General features: G+C 45.2%; 13 non-coding genes across 13 annotated transcripts; all 13 read right to left on the reverse strand.

Annotated features, from left to right (window-relative positions):
- Window positions 1-792: 792 nt before the first annotated feature.
- LOC141187803 (U2 spliceosomal RNA) lies at window positions 793-983 on the reverse strand. The gene has a single exon (XR_012261954.1). It is a non-coding gene; the product is annotated as a U2 spliceosomal RNA (small nuclear RNA).
- A 1,122-nt stretch (window positions 984-2,105) lies between these two features.
- Window positions 2,106-2,296, reverse strand: LOC141187804 (U2 spliceosomal RNA). The gene has a single exon (XR_012261955.1). It is a non-coding gene; the product is annotated as a U2 spliceosomal RNA (small nuclear RNA).
- A 1,121-nt stretch (window positions 2,297-3,417) lies between these two features.
- Window positions 3,418-3,608, reverse strand: LOC141184396 (U2 spliceosomal RNA). The gene has a single exon (XR_012259155.1). It is a non-coding gene; the product is annotated as a U2 spliceosomal RNA (small nuclear RNA).
- Window positions 3,609-4,730: 1,122 nt separating this feature from the next.
- On the reverse strand, window positions 4,731-4,921 carry LOC141187807 (U2 spliceosomal RNA). The gene has a single exon (XR_012261957.1). It is a non-coding gene; the product is annotated as a U2 spliceosomal RNA (small nuclear RNA).
- A 1,124-nt stretch (window positions 4,922-6,045) lies between these two features.
- On the reverse strand, window positions 6,046-6,236 carry LOC141187808 (U2 spliceosomal RNA). Its single transcript, XR_012261958.1, has one exon. It is a non-coding gene; the product is annotated as a U2 spliceosomal RNA (small nuclear RNA).
- A 1,124-nt stretch (window positions 6,237-7,360) lies between these two features.
- Window positions 7,361-7,551, reverse strand: LOC141184397 (U2 spliceosomal RNA). The gene has a single exon (XR_012259156.1). It is a non-coding gene; the product is annotated as a U2 spliceosomal RNA (small nuclear RNA).
- Window positions 7,552-8,672: 1,121 nt separating this feature from the next.
- LOC141187809 (U2 spliceosomal RNA) lies at window positions 8,673-8,863 on the reverse strand. The gene has a single exon (XR_012261959.1). It is a non-coding gene; the product is annotated as a U2 spliceosomal RNA (small nuclear RNA).
- Window positions 8,864-9,990: 1,127 nt separating this feature from the next.
- On the reverse strand, window positions 9,991-10,181 carry LOC141187810 (U2 spliceosomal RNA). The gene has a single exon (XR_012261960.1). It is a non-coding gene; the product is annotated as a U2 spliceosomal RNA (small nuclear RNA).
- Window positions 10,182-11,302: 1,121 nt separating this feature from the next.
- On the reverse strand, window positions 11,303-11,493 carry LOC141187811 (U2 spliceosomal RNA). The gene has a single exon (XR_012261961.1). It is a non-coding gene; the product is annotated as a U2 spliceosomal RNA (small nuclear RNA).
- A 1,121-nt stretch (window positions 11,494-12,614) lies between these two features.
- On the reverse strand, window positions 12,615-12,805 carry LOC141187812 (U2 spliceosomal RNA). Its single transcript, XR_012261962.1, has one exon. It is a non-coding gene; the product is annotated as a U2 spliceosomal RNA (small nuclear RNA).
- A 1,121-nt stretch (window positions 12,806-13,926) lies between these two features.
- On the reverse strand, window positions 13,927-14,117 carry LOC141187813 (U2 spliceosomal RNA). Its single transcript, XR_012261963.1, has one exon. It is a non-coding gene; the product is annotated as a U2 spliceosomal RNA (small nuclear RNA).
- A 1,125-nt stretch (window positions 14,118-15,242) lies between these two features.
- LOC141187814 (U2 spliceosomal RNA) lies at window positions 15,243-15,433 on the reverse strand. The gene has a single exon (XR_012261964.1). It is a non-coding gene; the product is annotated as a U2 spliceosomal RNA (small nuclear RNA).
- A 1,125-nt stretch (window positions 15,434-16,558) lies between these two features.
- On the reverse strand, window positions 16,559-16,749 carry LOC141187815 (U2 spliceosomal RNA). Its single transcript, XR_012261965.1, has one exon. It is a non-coding gene; the product is annotated as a U2 spliceosomal RNA (small nuclear RNA).
- Window positions 16,750-17,040: the final 291 nt, after the last annotated feature.

The following is a 17,040-nucleotide window of genomic DNA, read 5'->3' on the forward strand; positions in this document are numbered from 1 at the left end:
TGCTGCTGCTGCTGGCTGTCCAGCAGCAGACTGAAGGTGGCTGCTGCTGTGCGCAGGTATATAAAGGCTCAGAGCCTATTATGACACGCGCAGCCAGCGTTCCATTGCCACATTCCGTCTACTGCAGGCGGGATACCTGGATGGCTGAATGTCACTGAGAAGCTCACAGAGACCGCCATAAGCAACAGTTTAAAAGAATGCCACAGACTAATCAACCAAACTTTTTGGGTTGGTTTCTCTTTTATAGTCTGCAGGCATTAAATGAAAGAAGTCAGTGTTCCAGCAGAGGGAGACAACGTTTCAGAAAAGGCATTGTAGCAAACCAAAAAAGAAATTTTAAGCGCAGCAGAGTAACCAGCTCACATACCTGTTAGCTCAGGTGAGTTTAAAAGGCTGCTGTTGATAACAAGGGCATTTGCTAAATAGATGGTGTGTGTGCAACAATATACTGAAAGGTCAATTATATTGTGCAGCTTATCTCACCACCTGTAGTTATTTAGGTGAAAGCTCCAAAATGCTTGCCTAATATGTCTGTTTATCCAAAAGGAAGTATAGAGGGAGAGCTAGATAGATAGCATTGCATTACATTACATTACATGGCAATGCAATGCACAGTTGCTGAAGTTGAACCAAAATGAGCTTGTCATCTGGCTTCTGCAACTTTTAACATGAAAAATCCAATGAGGAGAAGAAAAGCAAAGCCAAAGAGTCCATCCCAAAATCCGACAAACAAGCAAAATGAACAAAAAGCATTGAATTCAATTCTTTCTGATTTTAGAAACTGCATTAAAGAAGGGGTGCACCGGTCCTGGAGATACTGCAATACCAGGTCAATGCGTGGAGTGGACAGAGCAAGCTCTTTTTCCATCTCCCTGTTCTAAAAATCCATTTAATATATGGTCCCCAGATAGGGGACGTATCAGATATTAAACTGATAAGAACAGATACTACACTTGATCTTAGCCAAAAGGCCGAGAAGCGATAACCAGAATTGGTTTCCGACTACGGTGCCACCCAAGGATTCTGAAAAGTCCATTTGTGGAGATGGCCACCTGGACTCCCGTTAAGAAGACATGCTGTCAACCTCTAGATCCCTCACATGCCTGCACTTTTCGGCTTGCTGCTGCTGCAATCCACGCGTTTTAGATCTGCATAACTCCACCTCTTTTAGCACAGTACCCTCAACCCCCGGCTGTTCCCACCCGCCTCAACACCGTTGGAAGGGAGGAGAACCAATTAAGGCGGGGGGGGAGGGTGGAACGAGCAGCTGTCTACCCTTAGCAGGAGGGTTGCTGATTAATTACCTCTCCTGCTGCTGCTGCTGCTGGCTGTCCAGCAGCAGACTGAAGGTGGCTGCTGCTGTGCGCAGGTATATAAAGGCTCAGAGCCTATTATGACATGCGCAGCCAGCGTTCCATTGCCACATTCCATCTACTGCAGGCGGGATACCTGGATGGCTGAATGTCACTGAGAAGCTCACAGAGACCGCCATAAGCAACAGTTTAAAAGAATGCCACAGACTAATCAACCAAACTTTTTGGGTTGGTTTCTCTTTTATAGTCTGCAGGCATTAAATGAAAGAAGTCAGTGTTCCAGCAGAGGGAGACAACGTTTCAGAAAAGGCATTGTAGCAAACCAAAAAAGAAATTTTAAGCGCAGCAGAGTAACCAGCTCACATACCTGTTAGCTCAGGTGAGTTTAAAAGGCTGCTGTTGATAACAAGGGCATTTGCTAAATAGATGGTGTGTGTGCAACAATATACTGAAAGGTCAATTATATTGTGCAGCTTATCTCACCACCTGTAGTTATTTAGGTGAAAGCTCCAAAATGCTTGCCTAATATGTCTGTTTATCCAAAAGGAAGTATAGAGGGAGAGCTAGATAGATAGCATTGCATTACATTACATTACATGGCAATGCAATGCACAGTTGCTGAAGTTGAACCAAAATGAGCTTGTCATCTGGCTTCTGCAACATTTAACATGAAAAATCCAATGAGGAGAAGAAAAGCAAAGCCAAAGAGTCCATCCCAAAATCCGACAAACAAGCAAAATGAACAAAAAGCATTGAATTCAATTCTTTCTGATTTTAGAAACTGCATTAAAGAAGGGGTGCACCGGTCCTGGAGATACTGCAATACCAGGTCAATGCGTGGAGTGGACAGAGCAAGCTCTTTTTCCATCTCCCTGTTCTAAAAATCCATTTAATATATGGTCCCCAGATAGGGGACGTATCAGATATTAAACTGATAAGAACAGATACTACACTTGATCTTAGCCAAAAGGCCGAGAAGCGATAACCAGAATTGGTTTCCGACTACGGTGCCACCCAAGGATTCTGAAAAGTCCATTTGTGGAGATGGCCACCTGGACTCCCGTTAAGAAGACATGCTGTCAACCTCTAGATCCCTCACATGCCTGCACTTTTCGGCTTGCTGCTGCTGCAATCCACGCGTTTTAGATCTGCATAACTCCACCTCTTTTAGCACAGTACCCTCAACCCCCGGCTGTTCCCACCCGCCTCAACACCGTTGGAAGGGAGGAGAACCAATTAAGGCGGGGGGGGGGGGGGTGGAACGAGCAGCTGTCTACCCTTAGCAGGAGGGTTGCTGATTAATTACCTCTCCTGCTGCTGCTGCTGGCTGTCCAGCAGCAGACTGAAGGTGGCTGCTGCTGTGCGCAGGTATATAAAGGCTCAGAGCCTATTATGACATGCGCAGCCAGCGTTCCATTGCCACATTCCGTCTACTGCAGGCGGGATACCTGGATGGCTGAATGTCACTGAGAAGCTCACAGAGACCGCCATAAGCAACAGTTTAAAAGAATGCCACAGACTAATCAACCAAACTTTTTGGGTTGGTTTCTCTTTTATAGTCTGCAGGCATTAAATGAAAGAAGTCAGTGTTCCAGCAGAGGGAGACAACGTTTCAGAAAAGGCATTGTAGCAAACCAAAAAAGAAATTTTAAGCGCAGCAGAGTAACCAGCTCACATACCTGTTAGCTCAGGTGAGTTTAAAAGGCTGCTGTTGATAACAAGGGCATTTGCTAAATAGATGGTGTGTGTGCAACAATATACTGAAAGGTCAATTATATTGTGCAGCTTATCTCACCACCTGTAGTTATTTAGGTGAAAGCTCCAAAATGCTTGCCTAATATGTCTGTTTATCCAAAAGGAAGTATAGAGGGAGAGCTAGATAGATAGCATTGCATTACATTACATTACATGGCAATGCAATGCACAGTTGCTGAAGTTGAACCAAAATGAGCTTGTCATCTGGCTTCTGCAACTTTTAACATGAAAAATCCAATGAGGAGAAGAAAAGCAAAGCCAAAGAGTCCATCCCAAAATCCGACAAACAAGCAAAATGAACAAAAAGCATTGAATTCAATTCTTTCTGATTTTAGAAACTGCATTAAAGAAGGGGTGCACCGGTCCTGGAGATACTGCAATACCAGGTCAATGCGTGGAGTGGACAGAGCAAGCTCTTTTTCCATCTCCCTGTTCTAAAAATCCATTTAATATATGGTCCCCAGATAGGGGACGTATCAGATATTAATCTGATAAGAACAGATACTACACTTGATCTTAGCCAAAAGGCCGAGAAGCGATAACCAGAATTGGTTTCCGACTACGGTGCCACCCAAGGATTCTGAAAAGTCCATTTGTGGAGATGGCCACCTGGACTCCCGTTAAGAAGACATGCTGTCAACCTCTAGATCCCTCACATGCCTGCACTTTTCGGCTTGCTGCTGCTGCAATCCACGCGTTTTAGATCTGCATAACTCCACCTCTTTTAGCACAGTACCCTCAACCCCCGGCTGTTCCCACCCGCCTCAACACCGTTGGAAGGGAGGAGAACCAATTAAGGCGGGGGGGGGGGGTGGAACGAGCAGCTGTCTACCCTTAGCAGGAGGGTTGCTGATTAATTACCTCTCCTGCTGCTGCTGCTGCTGGCTGTCCAGCAGCAGACTGAAGGTGGCTGCTGCTGTGCGCAGGTATATAAAGGCTCAGAGCCTATTATGACACGCGCAGCCAGCGTTCCATTGCCACATTCCGTCTACTGCAGGCGGGATAACTGGATGGCTGAATGTCACTGAGAAGCTCACAGAGACCGCCATAAGCAACAGTTTAAAAGAATGCCACAGACTAATCAACCAAACTTTTTGGGTTGGTTTCTCTTTTATAGTCTGCAGGCATTAAATGAAAGAAGTCAGTGTTCCAGCAGAGGGAGACAACGTTTCAGAAAAGGCATTGTAGCAAACCAAAAAAGAAATTTTAAGCGCAGCAGAGTAACCAGCTCACATACCTGTTAGCTCAGGTGAGTTTAAAAGGCTGCTGTTGATAACAAGGGCATTTGCTAAATAGATGGTGTGTGTGCAACAATATACTGAAAGGTCAATTATATTGTGCAGCTTATCTCACCACCTGTAGTTATTTAGGTGAAAGCTCCAAAATGCTTGCCTAATATGTCTGTTTATCCAAAAGGAAGTATAGAGGGAGAGCTAGATAGATAGCATTGCATTACATTACATTACATGGCAATGCAATGCACAGTTGCTGAAGTTGAACCAAAATGAGCTTGTCATCTGGCTTCTGCAACTTTTAACATGAAAAATCCAATGAGGAGAAGAAAAGCAAAGCCAAAGAGTCCATCCCAAAATCCGACAAACAAGCAAAATGAACAAAAAGCATTGAATTCAATTCTTTCTGATTTTAGAAACTGCATTAAAGAAGGGGTGCACCGGTCCTGGAGATACTGCAATACCAGGTCAATGCGTGGAGTGGACAGAGCAAGCTCTTTTTCCATCTCCCTGTTCTAAAAATCCATTTAATATATGGTCCCCAGATAGGGGACGTATCAGATATTAAACTGATAAGAACAGATACTACACTTGATCTTAGCCAAAAGGCCGAGAAGCGATAACCAGAATTGGTTTCCGACTACGGTGCCACCCAAGGATTCTGAAAAGTCCATTTGTGGAGATGGCCACCTGGACTCCCGTTAAGAAGACATGCTGTCAACCTCTAGATCCCTCACATGCCTGCACTTTTCGGCTTGCTGCTGCTGCAATCCACGCGTTTTAGATCTGCATAACTCCACCTCTTTTAGCACAGTACCCTAAACCCCCGGCTGTTCCCACCCGCCTCAACACCGTTGGAAGGGAGGAGAACCAATTAAGGCGGGGGGGGGGGGGGTGGAACGAGCAGCTGTCTACCCTTAGCAGGAGGGTTGCTGATTAATTACCTCTCCTGCTGCTGCTGCTGCTGGCTGTCCAGCAGCAGACTGAAGGTGGCTGCTGCTGTGCGCAGGTATATAAAGGCTCAGAGCCTATTATGACACGCGCAGCCAGCGTTCCATTGCCACATTCCGTCTACTGCAGGCGGGATACCTGGATGGCTGAATGTCACTGAGAAGCTCACAGAGACCGCCATAAGCAACAGTTTAAAAGAATGCCACAGACTAATCAACCAAACTTTTTGGGTTGGTTTCTCTTTTATAGTCTGCAGGCATTAAATGAAAGAAGTCAGTGTTCCAGCAGAGGGAGACAACGTTTCAGAAAAGGCATTGTAGCAAACCAAAAAAGAAATTTTAAGCGCAGCAGAGTAACCAGCTCACATACCTGTTAGCTCAGGTGAGTTTAAAAGGCTGCTGTTGATAACAAGGGCATTTGCTAAATAGATGGTGTGTGTGCAACAATATACTGAAAGGTCAATTATATTGTGCAGCTTATCTCACCACCTGTAGTTATTTAGGTGAAAGCTCCAAAATGCTTGCCTAATATGTCTGTTTATCCAAAAGGAAGTATAGAGGGAGAGCTAGATAGATAGCATTGCATTACATTACATTACATGGCAATGCAATGCACAGTTGCTGAAGTTGAACCAAAATGAGCTTGTCATCTGGCTTCTGCAACTTTTAACATGAAAAATCCAATGAGGAGAAGAAAAGCAAAGCCAAAGAGTCCATCCCAAAATCCGACAAACAAGCAAAATGAACAAAAAGCATTGAATTCAATTCTTTCTGATTTTAGAAACTGCATTAAAGAAGGGGTGCACCGGTCCTGGAGATACTGCAATACCAGGTCAATGCGTGGAGTGGACAGAGCAAGCTCTTTTTCCATCTCCCTGTTCTAAAAATCCATTTAATATATGGTCCCCAGATAGGGGACGTATCAGATATTAAACTGATAAGAACAGATACTACACTTGATCTTAGCCAAAAGGCCGAGAAGCGATAACCAGAATTGGTTTCCGACTACGGTGCCACCCAAGGATTCTGAAAAGTCCATTTGTGGAGATGGCCACCTGGACTCCCGTTAAGAAGACATGCTGTCAACCTCTAGATCCCTCACATGCCTGCACTTTTCGGCTTGCTGCTGCTGCAATCCACGCGTTTTAGATCTGCATAACTCCACCTCTTTTAGCACAGTACCCTCAACCCCCGGCTGTTCCCACCCGCCTCAACACCGTTGGAAGGGAGGAGAACCAATTAAGGCGGGGGGGGGGGGGGTGGAACGAGCAGCTGTCTACCCTTAGCAGGAGGGTTGCTGATTAATTACCTCTCCTGCTGCTGCTGCTGCTGGCTGTCCAGCAGCAGACTGAAGGTGGCTGCTGCTGTGCGCAGGTATATAAAGGCTCAGAGCCTATTATGACATGCGCAGCCAGCGTTCCATTGCCACATTCCGTCTACTGCAGGCGGGATACCTGGATGGCTGAATGTCACTGAGAAGCTCACAGAGACCGCCATAAGCAACAGTTTAAAAGAATGCCACAGACTAATCAACCAAACTTTTTGGGTTGGTTTCTCTTTTATAGTCTGCAGGCATTAAATGAAAGAAGTCAGTGTTCCAGCAGAGGGAGACAACGTTTCAGAAAAGGCATTGTAGCAAACCAAAAAAGAAATTTTAAGCGCAGCAGAGTAACCAGCTCACATACCTGTTAGCTCAGGTGAGTTTAAAAGGCTGCTGTTGATAACAAGGGCATTTGCTAAATAGATGGTGTGTGTGCAACAATATACTGAAAGGTCAATTATATTGTGCAGCTTATCTCACCACCTGTAGTTATTTAGGTGAAAGCTCCAAAATGCTTGCCTAATATGTCTGTTTATCCAAAAGGAAGTATAGAGGGAGAGCTAGATAGATAGCATTGCATTACATTACATTACATGGCAATGCAATGCACAGTTGCTGAAGTTGAACCAAAATGAGCTTGTCATCTGGCTTCTGCAACTTTTAACATGAAAAATCCAATGAGGAGAAGAAAAGCAAAGCCAAAGAGTCCATCCCAAAATCCGACAAACAAGCAAAATGAACAAAAAGCATTGAATTCAATTCTTTCTGATTTTAGAAACTGCATTAAAGAAGGGGTGCACCGGTCCTGGAGATACTGCAATACCAGGTCAATGCGTGGAGTGGACAGAGCAAGCTCTTTTTCCATCTCCCTGTTCTAAAAATCCATTTAATATATGGTCCCCAGATAGGGGACGTATCAGATATTAATCTGATAAGAACAGATACTACACTTGATCTTAGCCAAAAGGCCGAGAAGCGATAACCAGAATTGGTTTCCGACTACGGTGCCACCCAAGGATTCTGAAAAGTCCATTTGTGGAGATGGCCACCTGGACTCCCGTTAAGAAGACATGCTGTCAACCTCTAGATCCCTCACATGCCTGCACTTTTCGGCTTGCTGCTGCTGCAATCCACGCGTTTTAGATCTGCATAACTCCACCTCTTTTAGCACAGTACCCTCAACCCCCGGCTGTTCCCACCCGCCTCAACACCGTTGGAAGGGAGGAGAACCAATTAAGGCGGGGGGGGGGGTGGAACGAGCAGCTGTCTACCCTTAGCAGGAGGGTTGCTGATTAATTACCTCTCCTGCTGCTGCTTCTGCTGGCTGTCCAGCAGCAGACTGAAGGTGGCTGCTGCTGTGCGCAGGTATATAAAGGCTCAGAGCCTATTATGACACGCGCAGCCAGCGTTCCATTGCCACATTCCGTCTACTGCAGGCGGGATACCTGGATGGCTGAATGTCACTGAGAAGCTCACAGAGACCGCCATAAGCAACAGTTTAAAAGAATGCCACAGACTAATCAACCAAACTTTTTGGGTTGGTTTCTCTTTTATAGTCTGCAGGCATTAAATGAAAGAAGTCAGTGTTCCAGCAGAGGGAGACAACGTTTCAGAAAAGGCATTGTAGCAAACCAAAAAAGAAATTTTAAGCGCAGCAGAGTAACCAGCTCACATACCTGTTAGCTCAGGTGAGTTTAAAAGGCTGCTGTTGATAACAAGGGCATTTGCTAAATAGATGGTGTGTGTGCAACAATATACTGAAAGGTCAATTATATTGTGCAGCTTATCTCACCACCTGTAGTTATTTAGGTGAAAGCTCCAAAATGCTTGCCTAATATGTCTGTTTATCCAAAAGGAAGTATAGAGGGAGAGCTAGATAGATAGCATTGCATTACATTACATTACATGGCAATGCAATGCACAGTTGCTGAAGTTGAACCAAAATGAGCTTGTCATCTGGCTTCTGCAACTTTTAACATGAAAAATCCAATGAGGAGAAGAAAAGCAAAGCCAAAGAGTCCATCCCAAAATCCGACAAACAAGCAAAATGAACAAAAAGCATTGAATTCAATTCTTTCTGATTTTAGAAACTGCATTAAAGAAGGGGTGCACCGGTCCTGGAGATACTGCAATACCAGGTCAATGCGTGGAGTGGACAGAGCAAGCTCTTTTTCCATCTCCCTGTTCTAAAAATCCATTTAATATATGGTCCCCAGATAGGGGACGTATCAGATATTAAACTGATAAGAACAGATACTACACTTGATCTTAGCCAAAAGGCCGAGAAGCGATAACCAGAATTGGTTTCCGACTACGGTGCCACCCAAGGATTCTGAAAAGTCCATTTGTGGAGATGGCCACCTGGACTCCCGTTAAGAAGACATGCTGTCAACCTCTAGATCCCTCACATGCCTGCACTTTTCGGCTTGCTGCTGCTGCAATCCACGCGTTTTAGATCTGCATAACTCCACCTCTTTTAGCACAGTACCCTAAACCCCCGGCTGTTCCCACCCGCCTCAACACCGTTGGAAGGGAGGAGAACCAATTAAGGCGGGGGGGGGGGGGGGGGTGGAACGAGCAGCTGTCTACCCTTAGCAGGAGGGTTGCTGATTAATTACCTCTCCTGCTGCTGCTGCTGCTGGCTGTCCAGCAGCAGACTGAAGGTGGCTGCTGCTGTGCGCAGGTATATAAAGGCTCAGAGCCTATTATGACACGCGCAGCCAGCGTTCCATTGCCACATTCCGTCTACTGCAGGCGGGATACCTGGATGGCTGAATGTCACTGAGAAGCTCACAGAGACCGCCATAAGCAACAGTTTAAAAGAATGCCACAGACTAATCAACCAAACTTTTTGGGTTGGTTTCTCTTTTATAGTCTGCAGGCATTAAATGAAAGAAGTCAGTGTTCCAGCAGAGGGAGACAACGTTTCAGAAAAGGCATTGTAGCAAACCAAAAAAGAAATTTTAAGCGCAGCAGAGTAACCAGCTCACATACCTGTTAGCTCAGGTGAGTTTAAAAGGCTGCTGTTGATAACAAGGGCATTTGCTAAATAGATGGTGTGTGTGCAACAATATACTGAAAGGTCAATTATATTGTGCAGCTTATCTCACCACCTGTAGTTATTTAGGTGAAAGCTCCAAAATGCTTGCCTAATATGTCTGTTTATCCAAAAGGAAGTATAGAGGGAGAGCTAGATAGATAGCATTGCATTACATTACATTACATGGCAATGCAATGCACAGTTGCTGAAGTTGAACCAAAATGAGCTTGTCATCTGGCTTCTGCAACTTTTAACATGAAAAATCCAATGAGGAGAAGAAAAGCAAAGCCAAAGAGTCCATCCCAAAATCCGACAAACAAGCAAAATGAACAAAAAGCATTGAATTCAATTCTTTCTGATTTTAGAAACTGCATTAAAGAAGGGGTGCACCGGTCCTGGAGATACTGCAATACCAGGTCAATGCGTGGAGTGGACAGAGCAAGCTCTTTTTCCATCTCCCTGTTCTAAAAATCCATTTAATATATGGTCCCCAGATAGGGGACGTATCAGATATTAAACTGATAAGAACAGATACTACACTTGATCTTAGCCAAAAGGCCGAGAAGCGATAACCAGAATTGGTTTCCGACTACGGTGCCACCCAAGGATTCTGAAAAGTCCATTTGTGGAGATGGCCACCTGGACTCCCGTTAAGAAGACATGCTGTCAACCTCTAGATCCCTCACATGCCTGCACTTTTCGGCTTGCTGCTGCTGCAATCCACGCGTTTTAGATCTGCATAACTCCACCTCTTTTAGCACAGTACCCTCAACCCCCGGCTGTTCCCACCCGCCTCAACACCGTTGGAAGGGAGGAGAACCAATTAAGGCGGGGGGGGGGGTGGAACGAGCAGCTGTCTACCCTTAGCAGGAGGGTTGCTGATTAATTACCTCTCCTGCTGCTGCTGCTGCTGGCTGTCCAGCAGCAGACTGAAGGTGGCTGCTGCTGTGCGCAGGTATATAAAGGCTCAGAGCCTATTATGACACGCGCAGCCAGCGTTCCATTGCCACATTCCGTCTACTGCAGGCGGGATACCTGGATGGCTGAATGTCACTGAGAAGCTCACAGAGACCGCCATAAGCAACAGTTTAAAAGAATGCCACAGACTAATCAACCAAACTTTTTGGGTTGGTTTCTCTTTTATAGTCTGCAGGCATTAAATGAAAGAAGTCAGTGTTCCAGCAGAGGGAGACAACGTTTCAGAAAAGGCATTGTAGCAAACCAAAAAAGAAATTTTAAGCGCAGCAGAGTAACCAGCTCACATACCTGTTAGCTCAGGTGAGTTTAAAATGCTGCTGTTGATAACAAGGGCATTTGCTAAATAGATGGTGTGTGTGCAACAATATACTGAAAGGTCAATTATATTGTGCAGCTTATCTCACCACCTGTAGTTATTTAGGTGAAAGCTCCAAAATGCTTGCCTAATATGTCTGTTTATCCAAAAGGAAGTATAGAGGGAGAGCTAGATAGATAGCATTGCATTACATTACATTACATGGCAATGCAATGCACAGTTGCTGAAGTTGAACCAAAATGAGCTTGTCATCTGGCTTCTGCAACTTTTAACATGAAAAATCCAATGAGGAGAAGAAAAGCAAAGCCAAAGAGTCCATCCCAAAATCCGACAAACAAGCAAAATGAACAAAAAGCATTGAATTCAATTCTTTCTGATTTTAGAAACTGCATTAAAGAAGGGGTGCACCGGTCCTGGAGATACTGCAATACCAGGTCAATGCGTGGAGTGGACAGAGCAAGCTCTTTTTCCATCTCCCTGTTCTAAAAATCCATTTAATATATGGTCCCCAGATAGGGGACGTATCAGATATTAAACTGATAAGAACAGATACTACACTTGATCTTAGCCAAAAGGCCGAGAAGCGATAACCAGAATTGGTTTCCGACTACGGTGCCACCCAAGGATTCTGAAAAGTCCATTTGTGGAGATGGCCACCTGGACTCCCGTTAAGAAGACATGCTGTCAACCTCTAGATCCCTCACATGCCTGCACTTTTCGGCTTGCTGCTGCTGCAATCCACGCGTTTTAGATCTGCATAACTCCACCTCTTTTAGCACAGTACCCTCAACCCCCGGCTGTTCCCACCCGCCTCAACACCGTTGGAAGGGAGGAGAACCAATTAAGGCGGGGGGGGGGGTGGAACGAGCAGCTGTCTACCCTTAGCAGGAGGGTTGCTGATTAATTACCTCTCCTGCTGCTGCTGCTGCTGGCTGTCCAGCAGCAGACTGAAGGTGGCTGCTGCTGTGCGCAGGTATATAAAGGCTCAGAGCCTATTATGACACGCGCAGCCAGCGTTCCATTGCCACATTCCGTCTACTGCAGGCGGGATACCTGGATGGCTGAATGTCACTGAGAAGCTCACAGAGACCGCCATAAGCAACAGTTTAAAAGAATGCCACAGACTAATCAACCAAACTTTTTGGGTTGGTTTCTCTTTTATAGTCTGCAGGCATTAAATGAAAGAAGTCAGTGTTCCAGCAGAGGGAGACAACGTTTCAGAAAAGGCATTGTAGCAAACCAAAAAAGAAATTTTAAGCGCAGCAGAGTAACCAGCTCACATACCTGTTAGCTCAGGTGAGTTTAAAAGGCTGCTGTTGATAACAAGGGCATTTGCTAAATAGATGGTGTGTGTGCAACAATATACTGAAAGGTCAATTATATCGTGCAGCTTATCTCACCACCTGTAGTTATTTAGGTGAAAGCTCCAAAATGCTTGCCTAATATGTCTGTTTATCCAAAAGGAAGTATAGAGGGAGAGCTAGATAGATAGCATTGCATTACATTACATTACATGGCAATGCAATGCACAGTTGCTGAAGTTGAACCAAAATGAGCTTGTCATCTGGCTTCTGCAACTTTTAACATGAAAAATCCAATGAGGAGAAGAAAAGCAAAGCCAAAGAGTCCATCCCAAAATCCGACAAACAAGCAAAATGAACAAAAAGCATTGAATTCAATTCTTTCTGATTTTAGAAACTGCATTAAAGAAGGGGTGCACCGGTCCTGGAGATACTGCAATACCAGGTCAATGCGTGGAGTGGACAGAGCAAGCTCTTTTTCCATCTCCCTGTTCTAAAAATCCATTTAATATATGGTCCCCAGATAGGGGACGTATCAGATATTAAACTGATAAGAACAGATACTACACTTGATCTTAGCCAAAAGGCCGAGAAGCGATAACCAGAATTGGTTTCCGACTACGGTGCCACCCAAAGATTCTGAAAAGTCCATTTGTGGAGATGGCCACCTGGACTCCCGTTAAGAAGACATGCTGTCAACCTCTAGATCCCTCACATGCCTGCACTTTTCGGCTTGCTGCTGCTGCAATCCACGCGTTTTAGATCTGCATAACTCCACCTCTTTTAGCACAGTACCCTCAACCCCCGGCTGTTCCCACCCGCCTCAACACCGTTGGAAGGGAGGAGAACCAATTAAGGCGGGGGGGGGGGTGGAACGAGCAGCTGTCTACCCTTAGCAGGAGGGTTGCTGATTAATTACCTCTCCTGCTGCTGCTGCTGCTGGCTGTCCAGCAGCAGACTGAAGGTGGCTGCTGCTGTGCGCAGGTATATAAAGGCTCAGAGCCTATTATGACACGCGCAGCCAGCGTTCCATTGCCACATTCCGTCTACTGCAGGCGGGATACCTGGATGGCTGAATGTCACTGAGAAGCTCACAGAGACCGCCATAAGCAACAGTTTAAAAGAATGCCACAGACTAATCAACCAAACTTTTTGGGTTGGTTTCTCTTTTATAGTCTGCAGGCATTAAATGAAAGAAGTCAGTGTTCCAGCAGAGGGAGACAACGTTTCAGAAAAGGCATTGTAGCAAACCAAAAAAGAAATTTTAAGCGCAGCAGAGTAACCAGCTCACATACCTGTTAGCTCAGGTGAGTTTAAAAGGCTGCTGTTGATAACAAGGGCATTTGCTAAATAGATGGTGTGTGTGCAACAATATACTGAAAGGTCAATTATATTGTGCAGCTTATCTCACCACCTGTAGTTATTTAGGTGAAAGCTCCAAAATGCTTGCCTAATATGTCTGTTTATCCAAAAGGAAGTATAGAGGGAGAGCTAGATAGATAGCATTGCATTACATTACATTACATGGCAATGCAATGCACAGTTGCTGAAGTTGAACCAAAATGAGCTTGTCATCTGGCTTCTGCAACTTTTAACATGAAAAATCCAATGAGGAGAAGAAAAGCAAAGCCAAAGAGTCCATCCCAAAATCCGACAAACAAGCAAAATGAACAAAAAGCATTGAATTCAATTCTTTCTGATTTTAGAAACTGCATTAAAGAAGGGGTGCACCGGTCCTGGAGATACTGCAATACCAGGTCAATGCGTGGAGTGGACAGAGCAAGCTCTTTTTCCATCTCCCTGTTCTAAAAATCCATTTAATATATGGTCCCCAGATAGGGGACGTATCAGATATTAAACTGATAAGAACAGATACTACACTTGATCTTAGCCAAAAGGCCGAGAAGCGATAACCAGAATTGGTTTCCGACTACGGTGCCACCCAAGGATTCTGAAAAGTCCATTTGTGGAGATGGCCACCTGGACTCCCGTTAAGAAGACATGCTGTCAACCTCTAGATCCCTCACATGCCTGCACTTTTCGGCTTGCTGCTGCTGCAATCCACGCGTTTTAGATCTGCATAACTCCACCTCTTTTAGCACAGTACCCTCAACCCCCGGCTGTTCCCACCCGCCTCAACACCGTTGGAAGGGAGGAGAACCAATTAAGGCGGGGGGGGGGGGGGGTGGAACGAGCAGCTGTCTACCCTTAGCAGGAGGGTTGCTGATTAATTACCTCTCCTGCTGCTGCTGCTGCTGGCTGTCCAGCAGCAGACTGAAGGTGGCTGCTGCTGTGCGCAGGTATATAAAGGCTCAGAGCCTATTATGACACGCGCAGCCAGCGTTCCATTGCCACATTCCGTCTACTGCAGGCGGGATACCTGGATGGCTGAATGTCACTGAGAAGCTCACAGAGACCGCCATAAGCAACAGTTTAAAAGAATGCCACAGACTAATCAACCAAACTTTTTGGGTTGGTTTCTCTTTTATAGTCTGCAGGCATTAAATGAAAGAAGTCAGTGTTCCAGCAGAGGGAGACAACGTTTCAGAAAAGGCATTGTAGCAAACCAAAAAAGAAATTTTAAGCGCAGCAGAGTAACCAGCTCACATACCTGTTAGCTCAGGTGAGTTTAAAAGGCTGCTGTTGATAACAAGGGCATTTGCTAAATAGATGGTGTGTGTGCAACAATATACTGAAAGGTCAATTATATTGTGCAGCTTATCTCACCACCTGTAGTTATTTAGGTGAAAGCTCCAAAATGCTTGCCTAATATGTCTGTTTATCCAAAAGGAAGTATAGAGGGAGAGCTAGATAGATAGCATTGCATTACATTACATTACATGGCAATGCAATGCACAGTTGCTGAAGTTGAACCAAAATGAGCTTGTCATCTGGCTTCTGCAACTTTTAACATGAAAAATCCAATGAGGAGAAGAAAAGCAAAGCCAAAGAGTCCATCCCAAAATCCGACAAACAAGCAAAATGAACAAAAAGCATTGAATTCAATTCTTTCTGATTTTAGAAACTGCATTAAAGAAGGGGTGCACCGGTCCTGGAGATACTGCAATACCAGGTCAATGCGTGGAGTGGACAGAGCAAGCTCTTTTTCCATCTCCCTGTTCTAAAAATCCATTTAATATATGGTCCCCAGATAGGGGACGTATCAGATATTAAACTGATAAGAACAGATACTACACTTGATCTTAGCCAAAAGGCCGAGAAGCGATAACCAGAATTGGTTTCCGACTACGGTGCCACCCAAGGATTCTGAAAAGTCCATTTGTGGAGATGGCCACCTGGACTCCCGTTAAGAAGACATGCTGTCAACCTCTAGATCCCTCACATGCCTGCACTTTTCGGCTTGCTGCTGCTGCAATCCACGCGTTTTAGATCTGCATAACTCCACCTCTTTTAGCACAGTACCCTCAACCCCCGGCTGTTCCCACCCGCCTCAACACCGTTGGAAGGGAGGAGAACCAATTAAGGCGGGGGGGGGGGGGGGTGGAACGAGCAGCTGTCTACCCTTAGCAGGAGGGTTGCTGATTAATTACCTCTCCTGCTGCTGCTGCTGCTGGCTGTCCAGCAGCAGACTGAAGGTGGCTGCTGCTGTGCGCAGGTATATAAAGGCTCAGAGCCTATTATGACACGCGCAGCCAGCGTTCCATTGCCACATTCCGTCTACTGCAGGCGAGATACCTGGATGGCTGAATGTCACTGAGAAGCTCACAGAGACCGCCATAAGCAACAGTTTAAAAGAATGCCACAGACTAATCAACCAAACTTTTTGGGTTGGTTTCTCTTTTATAGTCTGCAGGCATTAAATGAAAGAAGTCAGTGTTCCAGCAGAGGGAGACAACGTTTCAGAAAAGGCATTGTAGCAAACCAAAAAAGAAATTTTAAGCGCAGCAGAGTAACCAGCTCACATACCTGTTAGCTCAGGTGAGTTTAAAAGGCTGCTGTTGATAACAAGGGCATTTGCTAAATAGATGGTGTGTGTGCAACAATATACTGAAAGGTCAATTATATTGTGCAGCTTATATCACCACCTGTAGTTATTTAGGTGAAAGCTCCAAAATGCTTGCCTAATATGTCTGTTTATCCAAAAGGAAGTATAGAGGGAGAGCTAGATAGATAGCATTGCATTACATTACATTACATGGCAATGCAATGCACAGTTGCTGAAGTTGAACCAAAATGAGCTTGTCATCTGGCTTCTGCAACTTTTAACATGAAAAATCCAATGAGGAGAAGAAAAGCAAAGCCAAAGAGTCCATCCCAAAATCCGACAAACAAGCAAAATGAACAAAAAGCATTGAATTCAATACTTTCTGATTTTAGAAACTGCATTAAAGAAGGGGTGCACCGGTCCTGGAGATACTGCAATACCAGGTCAATGCGTGGAGTGGACAGAGCAAGCTCTTTTTCCATCTCCCTGTTCTAAAAATCCATTTAATATATGGTCCCCAGATAGGGGACGTATCAGATATTAAACTGATAAGAACAGATACTACACTTGATCTTAGCCAAAAGGCCGAGAAGCGATAAGCAGAATTGGTTTCCGACTACGGTGCCACCCAAGGATTCTGAAAAGTCCATTTGTGGAGATGGCCACCTGGACTCCCGTTAAGAAGACATGCTGTCAACCTCTAGATCCCTCACATGCCTGCACTTTTCGGCTTGCTGCTGCTGCAATCCACGCGTTTTAGATCTGCATAACTCCACCTCTTTTAGCACAGTACCCTCAACCCCCGGCTGTTCCCACCCGCCTCAACACCGTTGGAAGGAAGGAGAACCAATTAAGGCGGGGGGGGGGGGTGGAACGAGCAGCTGTCTA

This window comes from Phyllobates terribilis, unplaced genomic scaffold (genome assembly GCF_046119375.1).
Source record: "Phyllobates terribilis strain yellow unplaced genomic scaffold, ASM4611937v1 Scaffold_40__1_contigs__length_11209783, whole genome shotgun sequence".
Taxonomy (NCBI): domain Eukaryota; kingdom Metazoa; phylum Chordata; class Amphibia; order Anura; family Dendrobatidae; genus Phyllobates; species Phyllobates terribilis.